At 41.2% G+C, this 10,222-nt stretch overlaps 1 non-coding gene across 1 annotated transcript; it reads left to right on the forward strand.

The window, feature by feature from the left end:
- The first annotated feature begins 578 nt into the window (after positions 1–578).
- Positions 579–684, forward strand: LOC122054321. The gene has a single exon (XR_006132648.1). It is a non-coding gene; the product is annotated as a small nucleolar RNA R71 (small nucleolar RNA).
- Positions 685–10,222: the final 9,538 nt, after the last annotated feature.

The following is a 10,222-nucleotide window of genomic DNA, read 5'->3' on the forward strand; positions in this document are numbered from 1 at the left end:
TGCACTCAAGCATATTAGTGTCACAGGCTTTGCTGAAGTCTTTATTTTCATTGACCCCCACTAACCTTTGTGGAAAAGGGACCCCTAGTGAAGGTCCTGGGAAAGATTGAACTTCCATTTTCCCAAATTCCCTTTGAGCTTTTAGAGGAGGTCCAACTTGCTTATCTAGTGTTGGTGTGATCAATAACCCAACATCGTTATACTTTTCACTAGATCTTGTCTGCGAAGGAGGGAGAACTCCTTTAAATCATTTTGAAATAATACTTTCAATCTTTGCCCCCAAATGTTTGAACTCCCCATTCTGTGACTTGTGATTCTCAAGACTCATAGATGATTAAGTTACAATTTGTTTGACAGGCTCTATAGCATTTATGGCTTGCACTTCATGAATGTTTGAGGGAAATTCCATCCAACTTATGTTTGACTATTCATGGAGGTTCAATGTCACTTGATCAATTAATATATATGCTTCATCAACACTTTTATCCATTAAAGATCCTCCAGCTGATGAATCCAATAAACTCTTGTCCGAGAAAGAAATTCCTCCATAGAATATGTGCAGAATCAACTATTTTTCAAAACCATGATGAGGGCACTGTCTTTGAAGACTCTTGAATCTATCCCATGCTTCAAATAATGATTCTCCATATGCCTGAGCAAAATTTGTTATGCAATTCCTCATATATACTATTCTGCTTGGAGGGAAAAAAATGATTTAGAAATTTCTTCTCCAATTGCTCCCAACTTGTGATACTTTGAGGATGGAGAGAATATAACCAAGTCCTTGCTTTATCCTTGATAATGAAAGGAAATGTCATCAATCGAACCACATCTACTGACACTCCTTCACATTTCACCATATCACAAATCTCTAAGAATGTTTCAAGATGCAGATAAGGACTTTCTAATACTTCTCCTCCATATTTGTGACCTTGTATCATGAAAATTAACTCTGGGACTAGTTGGAAACTTTCTGCTTCAATTTAAGGTTGCACAACGGGAGATAGAAATCTTGCAGAAAAGGATATAGAAAAATTTCTCATGGGCCTGCTTAACATGTTAATGCTCATGGATATTCAAGAAAAAGTTATTAGAAGAAAAAAATTGAAAAATCAAAGACAAGAAATAAAATGCAATATGAAAAGTAAGAAAGAAAATGCAGAATTTAAATTGTGAGAAAGAAAGTGCATAAAGAAAACAAGAAAGAAAAGACAAAAGGAAAAAGAAAAATATCTAGAATAATTCATATGCTAATCAACTAATGTGTTTATAAGTTCTTGTTATTCTTGATGCCTTTACGAAATTTGATCTTCTCATACACAAGAACAATATTGCAAGATATGTTTACAAAAGAAAAGTAGAGAAAAATTTAAATCAAAAGAAAAATAGAGAAAAGGAAGACTAGAATGCTAAAAATCAAGAATGCAGAATTAGAGTTAGTAATAAAGAAAGATAAAACTTGTTAACGATCCGCAAGTGTACGGATACGTCGTCAGTAATAAAGAAATATATTGTATCCACAGGGACTGGTTATAACCACGAAAGATGTCTCAACACGAATTAGCTAAACAACTTATCAATTGATTTGTAAAACTAAGTGCAACTATGCTAATGAAAAGAAAAGTTATGTTTAGTCTAACTCAATTGATAATCTCTAATGTTATAACGCAGTCCCCGACAACGGAGCCAAAAACTTGTTAACGATCCGCAAGTGTACGGATACGTCGTCAGTAATAAAGAAAGATATCGTATCCATAGGGACTGGTTATAACCACTGATGTGCGTAGATTATATACTCTTTTACGCATGTTTTTACGCACATTTACATACTTTGAGCATGTTTGATCCATGCATTTTTATATTTCCAGCTTTCCTTTTAGCATATTTACTCTTTTGGTTCGGAGATCTGTTTTTTGTGCATTTTCTGTACACAGGAGTCGAAATTTGTGAAGATTATGCATCCTCGGGCAAGCTTGGAAGTAATTGAAGGGAGAGAGCATCAGGCCGTGTACCACACATGGTCGTGTAGTCTTAACAGGAAGGGAAGAGGACATGGCCGTGTGAATCTCACACGTCCGTGTCTTGATTTGAAGAAATCAGAGCAGATGCCTTACATGGCCGTGTGCATCTACACGGCCGTGTGAGGTTTCCAGAGGCCAAGCAGGTGGTGGTCGTGTGCATCACACTGCTGTGTGAAGTTTCCAGAGACCAAGCAGGTGGTGGCCGTGTGCACCACACGGCCGTGTAGCACTTCCAGAGAACAGTAGGGTCCTGGCCGTGTGGAGTCACATGGCCGTGCAGCTTTGGCAGAGAGGGAACTTGACATGGTCGTGTGAATCTCACACGGCCGTGTCGTGGGGCCGTGTGGCGCCCGATTTCCTCCTCTATTTAAACCTTCCTTCATGAATTGAAAGGGGATCTCTCCCCCTTTGGGAGAAGGCAAGATTTGGTGGTTTCCTCGCATTCTTGGGAGGATTTTTGGGCGATTCTAAGGGAGTTCTTGACGATTTCGACTCCGGAACGAGGATTGGATCCGAAGACGAGACTTCTTCGTAGATAAGTTTTCTCCTTCCCCTTTTCTTGGTTTCTTGGATTGGGGATTTAAGAAATGCTTGTAATCTTTATTTCTTCAGGTATTCTTCCTCGATTCATGGAGTAGATCTTGTATTCTAGGATTAAGGGAGTATTTGTATGATGGATTGATGTAATCTCTTATGGATTTGCCATTTTCTTGTTTCAATGACATTGTCTTGCTTGTATCAATTAGATCTTGAATGATTAATGGTGATTTGTGCTTAATTCTCATTCTTGATTGATTGTTTGGATTTCTTATGGACTTTGTAAAGATAAACTCTCACTCGATCATCCGAGGGATCCACGTGACAGGTGCAAGCCCGTGTAAGGACGTTTGAGAGATAATCTTGAAGAGGAAATAGGAATATTCAAGAGAGTAGGATGGATTTTGTGATTAGTTTCTTGTATCTTGATAGATTAATAAGTTGTGAGCTTCTATGTTGATATCCGAGGAAGGCATAGTAATAGGTGCGCTTCTGTGTAAGGACAACGTAGGTTCACGTCTAATTGATCATATTTAGATACATTTCTCAGTCCTTAGCCGGTTATCTATTGCAAGAGAGAACCGGCAACTTTCTACAAGTGTTTGGCAATTGAGGGATAAGAATTGGTGAACCATTTACATTCAAGAAACCTAACAAAGAAACCGAAACTCCTAGAATCTCCCTTTATCATAACCCAAAACACTAAACTCTTGTTTGTTGATCTTTAATATTAGATTTGTTTACCTTCACTTTGTATTTGAAACGATTGGATAGTTGTTTAGCTAATTTGCATTGAGACATTTCTAGTGCTTATTCCAGTCCCTATGGATACGATAATCTTTTATATTACTTGCGACATTTCCGTACACTTGCGGAGCGTAACAACCACTAAAGATGTCTCAACATGAATTAGCTAAACAACTAATCAATTGATTTGTAAAACTAAGTGCAACTATGAAAAGTAAAACATAAAAATAGGAATAAGGGCTATGATAAAAGGATGTTCTAGAAGTTTTGGTTTCTTTGTAATATTATTCAATGTAAATGATCTACCAAGTCTTATTCCTCAATTGTCCTTCATTTGTAGGAGATTGCTGATTCTCTCTTGCAATAGACAACCGGCCTAGGACAAAAATCTATATCCAATATAATCAATTAGGAATGATTTCTATGATGTCCTTACACGGACTTACCTGTCACGTGCATCCATCGGATAATCAAAATAGAAATTCATTACTTCTTAACCATATCAAGATATAAAAAATTAATGTATACAATCTATCTTATCCCCTTGAATGACCTTATTTCCCCTTCAAGATTATCCCTCAATCGTCCTTACACGGGCTTGTCTGTCACGTACGTCCCTCAGATAATCGAATGAGGAATTACCTCTATAAGATCCACAAGACACTCAAATATTCAATCAAGTATTGTAATTAAGTCCAATAACAATAATCCACACAAGATCAAATAGATACAAAACAAGATAGCATCTTAGAAATAAGAAATTGGCAAATTCACAAGAGTTTACATCAAATCACATTACAAATACTCCCTCCATCCTAGAACAAAGAGATCTAATCCATAGAACAATAAAAGAAACCCAAAGACAAGAAGATTACGAGCATCTTAATCCCCAAAATCCAAGAAGAGAAAGAGAAGAAAAGCTTATCTAGATGAAGAACGGTCTTCGGATCCAATCCTCATCCTTGAAGTTGATTTGTTGAAGATTTTCCCTTAGATCGTTGGAAAATCCCTCTAAGAAGGTGAGGAATCGCCCAAATCTCATCCTCTCCCAAAAGGGAGAACACCCCCTTCAAATGGTGGAAGAAACCCTTATATAGAGCAGAGTTTTTAGGCGCCACATCACCTCGAGACTCGGCCGTGTGTGAGACATGGCCTAGGTTATTCTCTTCACTGCCCCTCTCACACGACCATGTAATGTACACGACCGTGGCATGCTCTGCCACTGCCCTCCTTGCACGGCCGTGTAGATCTACACGGCATGTGCTGCCTCCGGTTCTGGAACTCATGTACGGTCTTGTCTGGGACACTACTAGGCCTTGTTTAGCTTCTGGAAGTCTTGCACGGTCGTGTCTGGGACACGACCATGTATTACTTTGGCTCTGGAAGGCTTGCAAATTGGCACGGCCATGTGATACACACACGACCGTGGCCCTCTCCTTTTCTGCAGCAACTACACGAGTGATCATCACCACACGACCTGGACATTGCCCTGCTCTGCCAATGCTGCATGGGTGAGCTTCACCACACGGCCTAGGTCACTCTCCCAAAGATGGCTGTGTGGCACTCCAAGACGGTGTCTTCCTCCTTTCGTTAACTTGCAGATTTGGCCTCGATCATAAATTCTTCTCCAAATACGACTACTGCGTACAAAAAATATACAAAAGCATATCTCCAAATAAAAAGAGTAAATATGCTAAAAGCAAAGCTGGAAGTACGAAAATGCATAGATAAAGCATGCACAAAATATGTGAATGTGCGTCAAAACATGCTAAAGAAGTGTATACAATCTACGCACATCACTGGGCAGGCACCATCGTGCTTTGGGTGCCCGGAACCGCAAATTCTATCTTTTCACCATGCTAGAGCATGCTAATTTGACAGCTCCACATCATAGTACAGGCACCCAAAAGGGATTTATACACCTGGAACAGTCTATAAAAACAGCATTCGACCAGACAATATATAACAACATTCTGAATGACTTGCTCTTGCGCACTGATCAAAAAATGCTTCCTCGACACCCAAACATTATTCTAATGACCGAAGGCTTAATTCTTCAAATCTATAGATCCTCGGTATATTTCGATTTTAGTTCGACCTAGGGTTTTCGGATGAAATTTCAAATTTAAAATCGGCCAGTCCGGTGACTGTCAGACGTTTATGTTTATGTTATTATTATGTGCTAACTTTGTGTTGTAGGGTATGCTTGGTATTTTGGGACTAACATATCTTGCTGGGACAAAAGAGCAAGTTTTGCCTCAGATGAATAGTACCCGAGGCACCTTCCATGGAGCTTGGAGGCGCCTCGGGTGCAAGGGCTAAGGAGTCTATGCAGCGGAGCTAGAGGCGCCCTCCAAAGGAGCTGGAGGCGCCTCGGACAGCCTTGGAGGCACCCTCAAAGGCATTGGAGGTGCCCTCAAGAGGATAAGCTGTGGGAGTTACGGATCTTATCCACGCTGCGAATCTGCTGGTGATGGAGGCGCCCTCAAGGACATTGAAGGCACCCTCAATGGCTTATATCAGCCAGTGTCGACTAGCAACTTGAGATAATGACTTCTAAGCAATCTTTCTTCAGCGCACTACTAACGAGATGATTCAATTGAACTACAAAAAGACACCGAAGACCAGAAGCTTCAGTTTTACGATTCACTTGTGTCGATATAATTTTCAATACAAATTAATTGTAATATTCATTTGTAACTTTTTGTGAGATTATAGTTGTTGCCCAAAGTAAATGCTCAACGAGCGTGGGCCTTAGAGTAGGAGTCGCTCAAGGCTCCGAACCAAGTAAAAACACTTATTGGTGTCTTTCTGTGTTTGTTTTATATTTCCGTTGTGTTTACTCGTTAATTTTCCAAAACAAAGAGTGAAAGCCATGAGTGCTATTCACCCCCCCCCCTTCAGCGCTTTTCGATCAACCAATTGGTATCAGAGAGGGGTCACTTCAATTTGGTGCAACCACCAATCAAGCATTTTCTTTGTAGTGATTTTTAGTTTTTCGGAGTCGATCAAAATCGATATTATTGCCGCCTTCTAATCTAGTTTAGTTTTGTAATCAAATTTTTCCTCAAAGTTGGTGCAACACCACTCGAGTTCACGTGCTTATTTTTTTTAACCCGCACAACTAAATCCAAGACCTAGTCTTGGAATCTTTGTTGTTTATTTTTCTGTGTGTGAGATTCATTTCTCAAATGGCCCATCAAGAAAGCTATAGCACAGTGTTACGAACCGCAAGTGCACGGATTCGTTGTCAGTAATAAAGATTATCGATCCCACGAGGACTGATTATAAGCACTAGTAATGGCTCACTTAGGATTAGCTAAACTACCGATGGTTGTAAGTTATCTAAGGAAAAGGGGTTTGGAAACAAAAACGAGAACTAGCAAAGAGGAAATAATAGACTTGGTTTATGAAGAGTCCTAGGAGTTCAGTTTCATTGTGGTGGTGTTGATGTATCACATTCTATCCTTTACTCATTGTCCATCAACATGCATTCACCGGAAGCTGAAGTATCTAATCTTAGGTGCCAAATAAAGAAGATCCCAATGAAATCCTGTTACGGTTAACCCCTGTCACTAGGGTACCTCGGTAGATCACAACACTAATTGGTGTCACTAAGGATAGAGATAAGGAGCTTAGTTTAGTCTCTTATTTCTTTGTGGAGGAGTTGCCTTTCCTTTCAAGGAAGTAGCCTAGATGTCCATGAATGGGTTACCCCTATCACTAGGTCCCCTCGGGTGTACGATCTAGGATATTCTCTCTACGAGATAGGCAATTCCTACACAATCAATTAACACGATATAGAGATCGAGTAGTCGAAACAATGCAAGCAAAATCATCCAATGAAATAGAGATAGAAGTATGAGTCTACATCAAACCAATCCACAACTACTCACTCATCCTAGAACAAAGAATCTACTCCATAGACGCTGGAGAAAAACCTGAAGACATAATGTTAAGCATACAATTCTCAAACAAGAAGAGAGAAAGAGAAAAGACGCTTATCCAACGACGACGTGCGATCTTCGGATCCAATCCTTTGCTTCTGGAGTTGATGTGGAGATGAAGGATCACTGGACGGAGGTCCTGAATGGCGTAGAACGACACCAAGTTGATTCTCTCCCGGACGGCTCGCTTCCCAGCTCCCCCCTATAAAGACCACCCTTCTTACTACTACTACTCTCTAAGGATGACCGTTACTTAACTACTAACTCTACTTAACCGGTATGATTAAAAATCACATGGAAGCCTTACCGAAAAATTTCGGCAGAGTCTCCCCTGTACCGGTTAAGTAGAGTTAGTAGTTAAGTAACGGGGTGGTCTTTACAGTTGGTATCAGAGCAGTTCCCATTCTCCAGCATCACACATCAGCATCATCCTTGCTGTCTTCAAGTAAGAAAGTATTTAAGTTTTCTTTCTTATGCTTTCTTTATTATTTGCAGTATAGAGTATTTGCTTGTATGCGCTTTAGTAAGATAGAAGTTTGTTTCTCTTTTAATTCATATACCTAAGTTGGTTAGAAAGGATAGAGAATATATCAAGTCTTTCTTTTCTTTGCATAATTAGATGTCAAGAAGAGGACGCCCCCGTACCACTCGTACTGAGGACCAGGCTCAGGAGAACGAAGGGCCAGGAGCAACTGAACCAAATCTCTCTGAAGTTGTTCTCAACTCCAGAGACAAGTAGCAGAGCAACAATTAGTGATCGTCAATCTGATGGTGAATCAGCAGCCAGTCCCTCCCACTCCTCCAACGATCAATATGGAGACTCCAGTGGTGACTGAGGTTCCACCAGCCGCCCTGGAAGTTCCCACAGCACCTAGAAGATAAGAAGCTTACCTGATACAGTGGCTGAAACTGAAACCAGAAAGTTTCTCAGGCACGACTGAGCCCTGGGATGCTCAGGCTTGGTTCAAGACACTAGAGAGCACCATGGAGCTTCTTGACTGGCCAGAAGTCGAGAAGGTCAAGTGTGCTTCATTTTGCCTATCTGGGGATGCTCGTATGTGGTGGGAGAGAGTTAAAAGCAAGAGAGCAGTCAATCAGATAAGCTGGGCTGACTTTGAAGCAGAGTGTTATGAAGAATTCTTCCATCAACGGATCACCAATAAGCATTATGAGGAGTTCATAGAATTCAGACAAGGTGACCTGTCAGTGGAAGAAGCAATAAAGAAATTCAATAGGCTAGCTCGTCTTTGCCCAGAGCTAGTAAGCACGGAGAAGGAACGAGTCAGACTAATGCTCAGGATGCTGAGGCCAGTGATAGCACTTAATGTGAGTAGTGGAGCTCATCAGCCTCTGACTGGCAAAGAGTTGGTCAACAGAGCATTAGTTGCTGAGCACTATCTGGACAGCATCAGAGCACAACGAGCGCAGCATAAGCCAGTCAGGATCGAAGATAAGACAGCTGGGAGTCAGAAACCTCAGGCAAATAAGCAGAACTGGAAAGGCAAGGGTAATAAAAGAAAGCAGTGGAACTCAGGAGGTAACCAGAAAGGAGGACCAGCAAATAAGCAAACCAAGATCCCTCTCTGTCCTAAATGTGGGAGAACACATCCAGGAGCCTGTCTTTTGGGTAAGACTGGATGCTATGCATGTGGGCAGGAAGGACACATGGATAAAGAATGTCCTAACAAGCTCAAAGCACCTCAGCCACAGCCAATACAATATGGAGGCAAACCTCAGCTACATTATATGCCTGCAACTCTAGAAGGACCTCAGATCAGTCAAGGAAGGTTGGAAGACCCACCAGTTCCAGCCAGTGCCAGAGTATTCTCCCTCACCAAAGAAGAAGCTGCTAGTGCCTCGACGGTCGTAACAGGTCAAGTAGTTATTTTTCAGCATTTAGCTACTGCACTATTTGATACTGGAGCGATCCATTATTTTGTATCAGTATCCTTTGCCAAGGAATTACATGTACCTACAGAAAGCATGAACTCTAAGTTCTTGACGACCCTACCTTCTGGGGAAGTCATGGAATCAAACCAGTGGCTTCGGGCTGTACCAGTCAGAATTTCAGACCGTGAGCTATGTATAAATCTGGTGGTCCTCGCCATGCAGGATTTCGATATCATTTTGGGTATGGATTTCCTCAGCAAGTACAGTGCTTCAGTGGACTGCCATATAAGGAAAGTGATAATTTATCCAGAAGGTGAATCATCCTTTGAGTTCACAGGGGTGCCAAAGAGGAAGACCCAGAAGTTCCTTTCTTCTCTCACAGCTCACCAGATGTTAGCTAAAGGGTGTGCTGGTTTTCTTGCGCACATTGTGAGTACAGAAGAACAAGAAAGACCCAAGCAGGAGGAAGTTTGAGTAGTCTGTGAGTATCCAGAGGTATTCATAGAAAAGCTTCCTGGACTACCTCCCAATAGAGAAGTGGAGTTTGAGATTGAACTAGTTCCTGGTACTGGTCCAATTTCAAAAGCTCCATACCGCATGTCTCCAACAGAGCTGAAAGAACTACAAGAACAACTTCAGGAGCTACTTGACAAAGGCTTCATTCGCCCTAGTCATTCACCATGGGGAGCTCCCGTATTATTCGTCAAGAAAAAAGACGGATCTATGCGGATGTGCATAGATTATAGAGCTCTGAATAAAGTGACAATCAAGAACAAGTACCCCCTTCCCAGGATTGACGACTTATTTGATCAGTTGAAAGGGGTGACAGTATTCTCAAAGATAGACCTGCGCTCTGGGTACCATCAGCTAAAAGTGAAGGAAAGAGACATACCCAGAACGGCTTTCAGGACCAGATACGGACACTACGAGTTCGTAGTCATGCCTTTTGGTGTGACTAATGCACCTGCAGTTTTCATGGACCTGATGAACAGAGTGTTCAGAGAATACCTTGACAAATTTGTCATTGTGTTCATCGATGACATTCTAATCTACTCCAGAACCCCAGAGGAGCATGACACG

This window comes from Zingiber officinale, chromosome 3A (genome assembly GCF_018446385.1).
Source record: "Zingiber officinale cultivar Zhangliang chromosome 3A, Zo_v1.1, whole genome shotgun sequence".
NCBI lineage: Eukaryota > Viridiplantae > Streptophyta > Magnoliopsida > Zingiberales > Zingiberaceae > Zingiber > Zingiber officinale.